Source organism: Ylistrum balloti, unplaced genomic scaffold (genome assembly GCF_031769215.1).
Source record: "Ylistrum balloti isolate Yb309-2 unplaced genomic scaffold, AGI_CSIRO_Ybal_v1 Utg370182, whole genome shotgun sequence".
Taxonomy (NCBI): domain Eukaryota; kingdom Metazoa; phylum Mollusca; class Bivalvia; order Pectinida; family Pectinidae; genus Ylistrum; species Ylistrum balloti.
The window spans coordinates 456,559-467,454 of record NW_026782167.1 but is presented as its reverse complement, the minus strand read 5'-3'; positions in this window follow the sequence as shown (position 1 = coordinate 467,454).

Below are 10,896 nucleotides of genomic sequence, written 5' to 3'. Positions count from 1 at the left end.
ACATCCAGCCAGGTGATCTGGACTTAACACTGATTAATTAAGTACATCTGCAGACTAAACATCAAGTATTGTATTTGGTGTCTATATCTTCATCCGAGCTGCAGATAAACAGGTGATGCTTTTTTAATGAGGTTTATGCATGCATTCTGTATATGTCAGAAACTAGTCCGTTATATGTATGTGCTATGTTAAGTCTCGAGGGAGCCCTGTGATCATCAATAATGTAAAAAGTTATCTTGTTTGACTATTTAATTGTAAATAATATATTTTTAGACAATGACTTATTTTGGTCTTTCAGTTTATTCCCAAAGTCATATGATCAGATTTAAAATTATGGTTTAAAGTTTTTGTGAAAAAACACTCCTTTGATATGCACCTTTCAATTCAAATTTCATAATTAGATATATATGACAATAATAATTGAATTGAATCATGCACACAGCTGTTTCACCCTTCTAGGACTTGTCAGTGATGCTACATCACACAGCTGTTTCGTCCTTCTAGGACTTGTCAGTGATGCTACATCACACAGCTGTTTCGTCTTTCCTGGACTTCTCAGTGGTGCTACATTAGACAGCTGTTTCATCTTTCTAGGACTTGTCAGTGATGCTACATCACACAGCTGTTTCATCTTTCTAGGACTTGTCAGTGATGCTACATCACACAGCTGTTTCGTTTTCTAGGACTTGTCAGTGGTGCTACATTAGACAGGTGTTTCGCCCTTCTAGGACTTGTCAGTGATGCTACATCACACAGCTGTTTCGTCATTCTAGGATTTGTCAGTGATGCTACATCACACAGCTGTTTCATCTTTCTAGGACTTGTCAGTGATGCTACATCACACAGCTGTTTCGTCATTCTAGGACTTTTCAGTGATGCTATATCACACAGCGGTTTCGTCATTCTAGGACTTGTCAGTGGTGTTACATCACACAGCTGTTTCGTCATTCTAGGACTTGTCAGTGATGCTATATCACACAGCGGTTTCGTCATTCTAGGACTTGTCAGTGGTGCTACATCACACAGCTGTTTCGTCATTCTAGGACTTGTCAGTGATGCTACATCATACAGCTGTTTCGTCTTTCTAGGACTTGTCAGTGATGCTATATCACAAAGCTGTTTCGTCTTTCTAGGACATGTTAGTAATGCTACATCCTACAGTTTTTTCGTCTTTCTAGGACACGTTAGTGATGCTAAGGCTTAGAATTAAGAAGCTTAGAAGGAAACTGCAGAAAATAAGATAAACCCAAAGAAGTGATAAAAAGGCAGATACAATAACCTCAGAAGTAAAAAAGTATAAAAACATCACTATTGCATAATTATTTACCACTTTGTCAAATTCATGTAAAGTATAAACTCTGAATCATGTTATAATTCAAATGAATTAAAAAAGGACGTTCAGGTGAAGCTTGCAATATTATGTATTGAATGTTAGTAAAATCAGTGATAACAAAGCATTGTTATTCTGCTGAAATACATAATATGTTTCATTTTGGTCAAATGTTGTCATTACATGTGGGGAGAGTCTTATTTGCATTTGGTTTCATTAATTTGATTTATCACTGCTTTACGTCCTCTTAACAGCCAGGGTCATTTAAGTAAGTGCCAGGTTTGGGTGGTGTAGGAAGTTCCTAGGAAAATACTACTAACCTGTGGCAAGTACCTGGCAACTGCCTCTCGTAGGTGTCAAACCTGCAAAGTAGAGTTGGAAGACTAGTGATTAAGACAGTGGGCAGACACCCTAACCACTTGATTACCTCACCGCAGCCCCTTAAATTTGGTATTTATTCTTAAAAAATTATTACTTACTGTAAGTGAAGTCGCCACATCATTTTTTTTTTTTTTTTCGTAACAAGAACTGTTTGATGCCACATTTGAGCAATTTTGCAGTAAAAATTATTGTTGTTGGCTCTGATTATCGTATATGAAATAGATATTGTTAGCAAAATTAGGCTGATAATATACATAATACACAGCTAAAAATGCTCGTTGGATTTGTTGGAGTCCATATATTGAACCTATGGTGGCTTTGTTTGATCAGTTTAATTTGTCCTGTAAACTGTCAATCATGTGATTTTGCAGTATGAAATTTTTGTGTTTTTTTTTTAAAAGAAAGTAATGTTTCATGAACAATTGACTTTGCTAATATAGATGTAGCTCAAAAAACCTACTTGAGCTGATTTAACATTTCATTGACACATGAATTTGAGAATTAAGATTGCCCACAAATTCCCTTGTGAATGATTTTTACGGTAACTGTTGAAAATGTAATGCTGTTTAATCCTCACTATGAAAGACAGTACATCCAGGGCAACCTCTACATCAAGATGGCAGAAGAAAAAACACCATAGTTTGGTCATAGAAAGAAACAAGTCCACTAGTGAATCAGGAATGTATGTTAGCATTAACAGCATTGTGCAGTGATGTTTTCGTTGGTCATCGCTATATGGAATCCATTTATTTATTTACTTAAAAGGTCCATATTATGGCCTTTTGGCCTTTCAGCAAATGAGAAAAGATAGGAAAATGAGTAGAGAGGAAAAGTATGAAGTGATGGGAGAGAGGGAGTGATACAGAGATGATGTAGAAGTGATGGGAGAGAGGGAGTGATACAGAGATGATGTAGAATTGATGGGAGAGAGGGAGTGATACAGAGATGATGTAGAAGTGAAGAGAGAGAGAGTTGGATACAAAGATGAGAGAGTAGAAGTGAAGTGATGGAGAGAGAGGGATACAGAGATGAAATAGAAGTGATGGGAGAGAGTGGGATACAAAGATGATGTAGAAGTGATAGGGGAGAGTGGGGTACAAAGATGATGTAAAAGTGATGGGAGGGAGAGGGATACAGAGATGATATAGAAGTGATGGGAGAGAGTGGGATACAAAGATGATGTAGAAGTGATAGGGGAGAGTGGGGTACAAAGATGATGTAAAAGTGATGGGAGAGAGAGGGATACAGAGATGATGTAGAAGTTATGGGAGAGAGTGGGATACAGAGATGATGTAGAAGTGATTGGAGAGAGGGAGTGATACAGAGATGATGTAGAAGTGATGGGAGAGAGGGAGTGATACAGAAATGATGTAGAAGTGATAGGGGAGAGTGGGGTACAAAGATGATGTAGAAGTGATGGGAGAGAGGGAGTGATACAGAGATGATGTAGAATTGATGGGAGAGAGGGAGTGATACAGAGATGATGTAGAAGTGATGGGAGAGAGTTGGATACAAAGATGATGTAGAAGTGATGGGAGAGAGAGGGATACAGAGATGATATAGAAGTGATGGGAGAGAGTGGGATACAAAGATGATGTAGAAGTGATAGGGGAGAGTGGGGTACAAAGATGATGTAAAAGTGATGGGAGAGAGAGGGATACAGAGATGATGTTGAAGTTATGGGAGAGAGTGGGATACAGAGATGATGTAGAAGTGATGGGAGAGAGTGGGATACAGAGATGATGTAGAAGTGATTGGAGAGAGCGAGTGATACAGAGATGATGTAGAAGTGATGGGAGAGAGAGAGGGATACAGGGATGATGTAGAAGTGATGGGAGAGAGAGGGATACAGAGATGATGTAGAAGTGATGGGAGAGAGAGAGAGGGATACAGAGATGATGTAGAAGTGATGGGAGAGAGAGAGAGGGATACAGAGATGATGTAGAAGTGATGGGAGGGAGAGAGGGATACAGAGATGATGTAGAAGTGATGGGAGAGAGTGGGATACAGAGATGATGTAGAAGTGATGGAAGAGAGGGAGTGATACAGAGATGAGGTAGAAGTGATGGGAGAGAGAGGGATACATACTGTGGATTCATTTATTTTCGTTGGGTTCAATTTTCGTTGTTTCTACAAATTAGACAGTTTCGTGGACTCATAAATTCGTGGATTTTTGATTCTGTGGGAAAAAAATAAAAACTTTAGAATTTTCTCTTTTTGCTTCCAGTCGAAATTTTTTCTGTTTGTATTAAGGCTATGTTCACAGGAATTAACACTGATGACAAGAATAAAAGAACGTTTTTTTCCAAGATGGCGTCCTGTGTCTCGCATTAATATCAAACCACAAATCAGTATATATCCAGGCGTGTAATCAATCGGTAATTATCAGAAACAATTGTTTTCAGTGGATAAACATTGTGTGCTGATCAGTCGGTGTACCGCAGTCATATGAAAACACCACGCGTATCGATTGGACCATGTGTGTAAACAGGTGTGTAAACAAGATCTGCAGAAACAATTATGAAGTAAAAACACAACTCACTGACGATAGTATAAAGAAATCACAGTGATGAACATATCATTATGTATCTTATCCATCATGTCGTTAATACAGTGGTTAAAATCCGGGAAATTGAATCTGCGAAAGCCTGACGTTCCTGGGCTACCCGACTCCCGACTAATTACGGGGCTTCTGTCATTACCGGTGGACGTTTCCGGTGTCGGCAAAGATTACTTGGTCAAATTCCAAAATTACTTTAGTAAGTAGTTCATATTTCGTTGTGTTTTTAAATTCGTGGATTTGCTCATCCACGAAAACAACGAAAATTGGACCCCCACGAAAGAAAATGAATCCACAGTAGATGATGTAGAAGTGATGGGAGAGAGGGAGGGATACAGAGATGATGTAGAAGTGATGGGAGAGAGAGAGGGATACAGAGATGATGTAGAAGTGATAGGGAGAGTGGGATACAGAGATGATGTAGAAGTGATGGAGAGAGAGAGGGATACAGAGATGATGTAGAAGTGAAAGGGGAGAGTGGGATAGAGAGATGATGTAGAAGTGATGGGAGAGAGAGAGGGATACAGAGATGATGTAGAAGTGATGGGAGAGAGAGAGGGATACAGAGATGATGTAGAAGTGATGGGAGAGAGAGAAGGATACAGAGATGATGTAGAAGTGCTGGGAGAGAGTGAGATACAGAGATGATGTAGAAGTGATGGGAGAGAGAGGGATACAGAGATGATGTTGAAGTTATGGGAGAGAGGGATACACGGATGATGTAGAAGTTATGGGAGAGAGTGGGATACAGAGATGATGTAGAAGTGATGGAAGAGAGAGGGATACAGAGATGATGTAGAAGTAATGGGAGAGAGGGAGTGATACAGAGATGATGTAGAATTGATGGGAGAGAGGGAGTGATACAGAGATGATGTAGAAGTGATGGGAGAGAGGGAGTGATACAGAGATGATGTAGAATTGATGGGAGAGAGGGAGTGATACAGAGATGATGTAGAAGTGAAGGGAGAGAGTTGGATACAAAGATGATGTAGAAGTGATGGGAGAGAGAGGGATACAGAGATGATGTAGAAGTGATAGGGGAGAGTGGGGTACAAAGATGATGTAAAAGTGATGGGAGAGAGAGGGATACAGAGATGATGTAGAAGTTATGGGAGAGAGTGGGATACAGAGATGATGTAGAAGTGATTGGAGAGAGGGAGTGATACAGAGATGATGTAGAAGTGAAGGGAGAGAGTTGGATACAAAGATGATGTAGAAGTGATGGGAGAGAGAGGGATACAGAGATGATATAGAAGTGATGGGAGAGAGTGGGATACAAAGATGATGTAGAAGTGATAGGGGAGAGAGGGATACAGAGATGATATAGAAGTGATGGGAGAGAGTGGGATACAAAGATGATGTAAAAGTGATGGGAAAGAGAGGGATACAGAGATGATGTAGAAGTGATAGGGGAGAGTGGGGTACAAAGATGATGTAAAAGTGATGGGAGAGAGAGGGATACAGAGATGATGTAGAAGTGATGGGAGAGAGGGAGGGATACAGAGATGATGTAGAAGTGATTGGAGAGAGGGAGTGATACAGAGATGATGTAGAAGTGATGGGAGAGAGGGAGTGATACAGAGATGATGTAGAATTGATGGGAGAGAGGGAGTGATACAGAGATGATGTAGAAGTGATGGGAGAGAGTTGGATACAAAGATGATGTAGAAGTGATGGGAGAGAGAGGGATACAGAGATGATATAGAAGTGATGGGAGAGAGTGGGATACAAAGATGATGTAGAAGTGATAGGGGAGAGTGGGGTACAAAGATGATGTAAAAGTGATGGGAGAGAGAGGGATACAGAGATGATGTAGAAGTGATGGGAGAGAGAGAGAGGGATACAGAGATGATGTAGAAGTGATGGGAGAGAGTGGGATACAGAGATGATGTAGAAGTGATTGGAGAGAGCGAGTGATACAGAGATGATGTAGAAGTGATGGGAGAGAGAGAGGGATACAGGGATGATGTAGAAGTGATGGGAGAGAGAGGGATACAGAGATGATGTAGAAGTGATGGGAGAGAGAGAGAGAGGGATACAGAGATGATGTAGAAGTGATGGGAGAGAGAGAGAGGGATACAGAGATGATATAGAAGTGATGGGAGAGAGTGGGATACAAAGATGATGTAGAAGTGATAGGGGAGAGTGGGGTACAAAGATGATGTAAAAGTGATGGGAGAGAGAGGGATACAGAGATGATGTAGAAGTGATTGGAGAGAGGGAGTGATACAGAGATGATGTAGAAGTGAAGGGAGAGAGTTGGATACAAAGATGATGTAGAAGTGATGGGAGAGAGAGGGATACAGAGATGATATAGAAGTGATGGGAGAGAGTGGGATACAAAGATGATGTAGAAGTGATAGGGGAGAGAGGGATACAGAGATGATGTAGAAGTGATTGGAGAGAGGGAGTGATACAGAGATGATGTAGAAGTGATTGGAGAGAGGGAGTGATACAGAGATGATGTAGAAGTGATGGGAGAGAGGGAGTGATACAGAAATGATGTAGAAGTGATAGGGGAGAGTGGGGTACAAAGATGATGTAGAAGTGATGGGAGAGAGGGAGTGATACAGAGATGATGTAGAATTGATGGGAGAGAGGGAGTGATACAGAGATGATGTAGAAGTGATGGGAGAGAGTTGGATACAAAGATGATGTAGAAGTGATGGGAGAGAGAGGGATACAGAGATGATATAGAAGTGATGGGAGAGAGTGGGATACAAAGATGATGTAGAAGTGATAGGGGAGAGTGGGGTACAAAGATGATGTAAAAGTGATGGGAGAGAGAGGGATACAGAGATGATGTTGAAGTTATGGGAGAGAGTGGGATACAGAGATGATGTAGAAGTGATGAGAGAGAGAGAGGGATACAGAGATGATGTAGAAGTGATGAGAGAGAGAGAGGGATACAGAGATGATGTTGAAGTTATAGGAGAGAGTGGGATACAGAGATGATGTAGAAGTGATGGAAGAGAGAGGGATACAGAGATGATGTAGAAGTTATGGGAGAGAGAGGGATACAGAGATGATGTAGAAGTAATGGGAGAGAGAGAGTGATACAGAGATGATGTAGAAGTGATGAGAGAGAGAGGGATACAAAGATGATGTAGAAGTGATGGGAGAGAGTGGGATACAGAGATGATGTAGAAGTGATGGGAGAGAGAGGGATACAGAGATGATGTTGAAGTTATGGGAGAGGGAGTGATACAGAGATGATGTAGAAGTGATGGGAGAGAGAGGGATACAGAGATGATGTAGAAGTGATGGGAGAGAATGGGATACAGAGATGATGTAGAAGTGATGGGAGAGAGAGGGATACAGAGATGATGTAGAAGTGATGGGAGAGAGAGAGAGGGATACAGAGATGATGTTGAAGTTATGGGAGAGAGTGGGATACAGAGATGATGTAGAGAGGGGCTGTCTGTACTATATATGCTATAATTTTGAAGACGACCCCCTTGACCTAATTATAGCCCTATCCTCGCACTAACAAAGCATGTGGCAGCAAGAGGATGAGATAAAGACAGAGAGGAAGAGAAAGGGGATCCTACACTAAATAAATTTTGAGATATTATGGTGATTTAAAAGTTTGTTAAAATTACTTAATAAATAACTCATGTTGCTTATCTAACCCTAACCTCTGGGCTGGTGTTATCTAACTTGCTCTTTTTTTGAAAAAAAAAAAACCCAGATGGATCTTTATCGTGCAAGTTGGACATTCTCACATACAGGGACCATCATTTTAAGTCCCATCCGACAGTCACTGTGAAAGTAGTTAGATGTAAGTGAGGTGCTGATATGTCCATATATATGTCTTTTTCCATTTATATGGGCTATATATAAACTGTTGGCTTTAACAGTGTTCAGACTTTGTGCAATTCTACACAGTTCCTGGCTTTATGTAGCATTGTGACATTTATTTGACTATGATTTGAGATTGTGATGTTTATATTGGGAGTGGGGCATAGAACGGGGATGTCCTTTAGCTTACCATTCCTCAAATGTAAAAGTATTATATGTTTATAGGGTGTCTGGTTGTGTTTATTTGACTTAGTAGTTAGTAGTAGGTAGTTAATAAGTGCATTTACAAAGGTGACAAGTCTTTGAATTGAAAAAAATGGTTTTGCTTTATTGTGGTATTAAGTTTTGCTTTATTGATCTTTTGTTTTCTAATATGTGTTTCGTGTGTGTTATATGATAATACAGATCTTCACTTAAGATGGTAAGCCTGTAAAATACACATAAAATCATGTTTGGACCTAGTGCATGTATTGGTTGTTTGGTTCCCAGCAAAACGACCCTGCTGTAAGTCTACAGTGTCCCATGTTAAGGGCACGGTGTCAGGAGCCGTATTACTATGTCAGTGTGGTGTTGTACAGAATATCTAGGTGGTTGTGTAGTATTGTGTGAAGTCAAGATTATCAGAACTGGAGTCCTACCGTATCCCTTACAGTGCCCTGGGTATTTATTGAATATGAAATCAATTTTCGTATTGTACTGGCGGGGAAAGGGTGGGGGGTGAGTACATAGATGTCAGGTCGTTTACATTACAGTAAAGCAATATAAAATTTCACAGCAATATATAATTATATATGTAAGAATGTTGTGAATAGTTTAGGAGCATGTGGAATGGTTAATATCAATACAGAGTCTGCTCCATGTCTGTTTGTATGCAGTACAACTCCTGTAAATATTGGTACATGTACATGTAAAAGAGGAACCTACAGTACATGTACAACCAATGTAGTAAAGGACATTATTTTCTAGGGATTGAACTCAGGACCTGTGGTTACTAGGTCTTACACTCAACCAATTAAGCTAAAGGGTTTTCTCTTGTGAAGTGGTAAATTACAGCTACCTTTTTCCAGGATTATATACATGTTGCATGTAATTATGTTCTTGTGCATGACAAATTGGTTAGAGACTTCATGATCAGTATGAAATTTAAACATCTTAACAAAATTACAATGCCATCTTGTTTTGATTAGAAAGAGATGAACTGAAAAATTGTTTATATTTTGTAAATTAGCTCATTTCTGGTAATAAGTTCACCTCACATCATTTAACTTTGATGTCATTGTACAGTTTGAATATAAATCTGCTCAGTTATAAATCCATTGACAGTTTGAATAGCTTGTCCTTGATTTTATCACTCTTAGTCCAGACTAATAGCTTCAATGTTGCTAGTTGGTCGTGACTTCAGCAGCTGATTGGGTGATTGACCTTGGTATAGGACCGGTATATAGTAACACCTGCTCTAGCTGATGACTAGTCTATAGATAGAACTTGGTGAATAGGCCATCGATGACATTGTATTTCTGTAGTTACATCTCTGCATGAACCCTGTAACTACAGACTTGAATATGGCTGTGATAGTCAGTAAATATGGAGAGGGCTAGTACAGTGTCTCCAGGACATATACTTTTGGCTGTTAAACATTATGAATTGTTATTATCTCTGCTGCTTTCTTTTTTCAAACAAATGTAACAAATATTAATATTATTACCTGATATACTTAATGGTATACCCAACCTCACACCATACAATTACAAATTAAACCTATGTATTAATAAATAATGCATTGAGTAATGGGAAGAGACCTTTTTAAAAGGCCTGGTGGCATGTCTTGTGTTTGAGATGTTTTATTTAATTTTATCTTCTGCATGTCATATGGACTTTACACTGGGTATTCTGATCTGAAAAAAAAAGATAATTCTTTATCCTTGTCATGGTCTTTGCTCCCCTATTATGGCGTCTTTTTTCCTGTCATGGTGTCTATTTCCCTGTCTTGGTCTCTGTTTCCCTGTCATGATCTATTTTTCTCTGTCATGATCTCTGTCTCCCTGTCATGGTCTCTGTTTCTTTGTCATGGTCTCTGTTTCCCTGTCATGGCCTCTGTTTCTCTGTCAGGGTCTCTGTTTCCCTTTCATGGTCTCTGTTTCTCTGTCATGGCCTCTGTTTCCCTATCATGGTCTCTGTTTCCCTTTCATGGTCTCTGTTTCCCTGTCATGGTCTCTGTTTCTCTGTCATGGTCTCTGTTTCTCTGTCATGGTCTCTGTTTCCCTGTCATGGTCTCTGTTTCCCTTTCATGGTCTCTGTTTCTCTGTCTTGGTCTCTGTTTCTCTGCCATGGTCTCTGTTTCTCTGTCATGGTCTCTGTTTCTCTGTCTTGGTCTCTGTTTCCCTGTCATGGTCTCTGTTTCCTTGTCATGGTCTCTGTTTCCCTGTCATGGTCTCTGTTTCCCTTTCATGGTCTCTGTTTCTCTGTCTTGGTCTCTGTTTCTCTGCCATGGTCTCTGTTTCTCTGTCATGGTCTCTGTTTCCCTGTCATGGTCTCTGTTTCCCTGTCATGGTCTCTGTTTCTCTGTCATGGTCTCTGTTTCCCTGTCATGGTCTCTGTTTCCCTGTCATGGTCTCTGTTTCCCTGTCATGGTCTCTGTTTCCCTGTCATGGTCTCTGTTTCTCTGTCATGGTCTCTGTTTCCCTGTCATGGTCTCTGTTTCCCTGTCATGGTCTCTGTTTCCCTTTCATGGTCTCTGTTTCTCTGTCTTGGTCTCTGTTTCCCTGTCATGATCTATTTTTCCCTGTCATCTCTGTCTTCTTCTCTGTTTCCCTTACATGGTCTC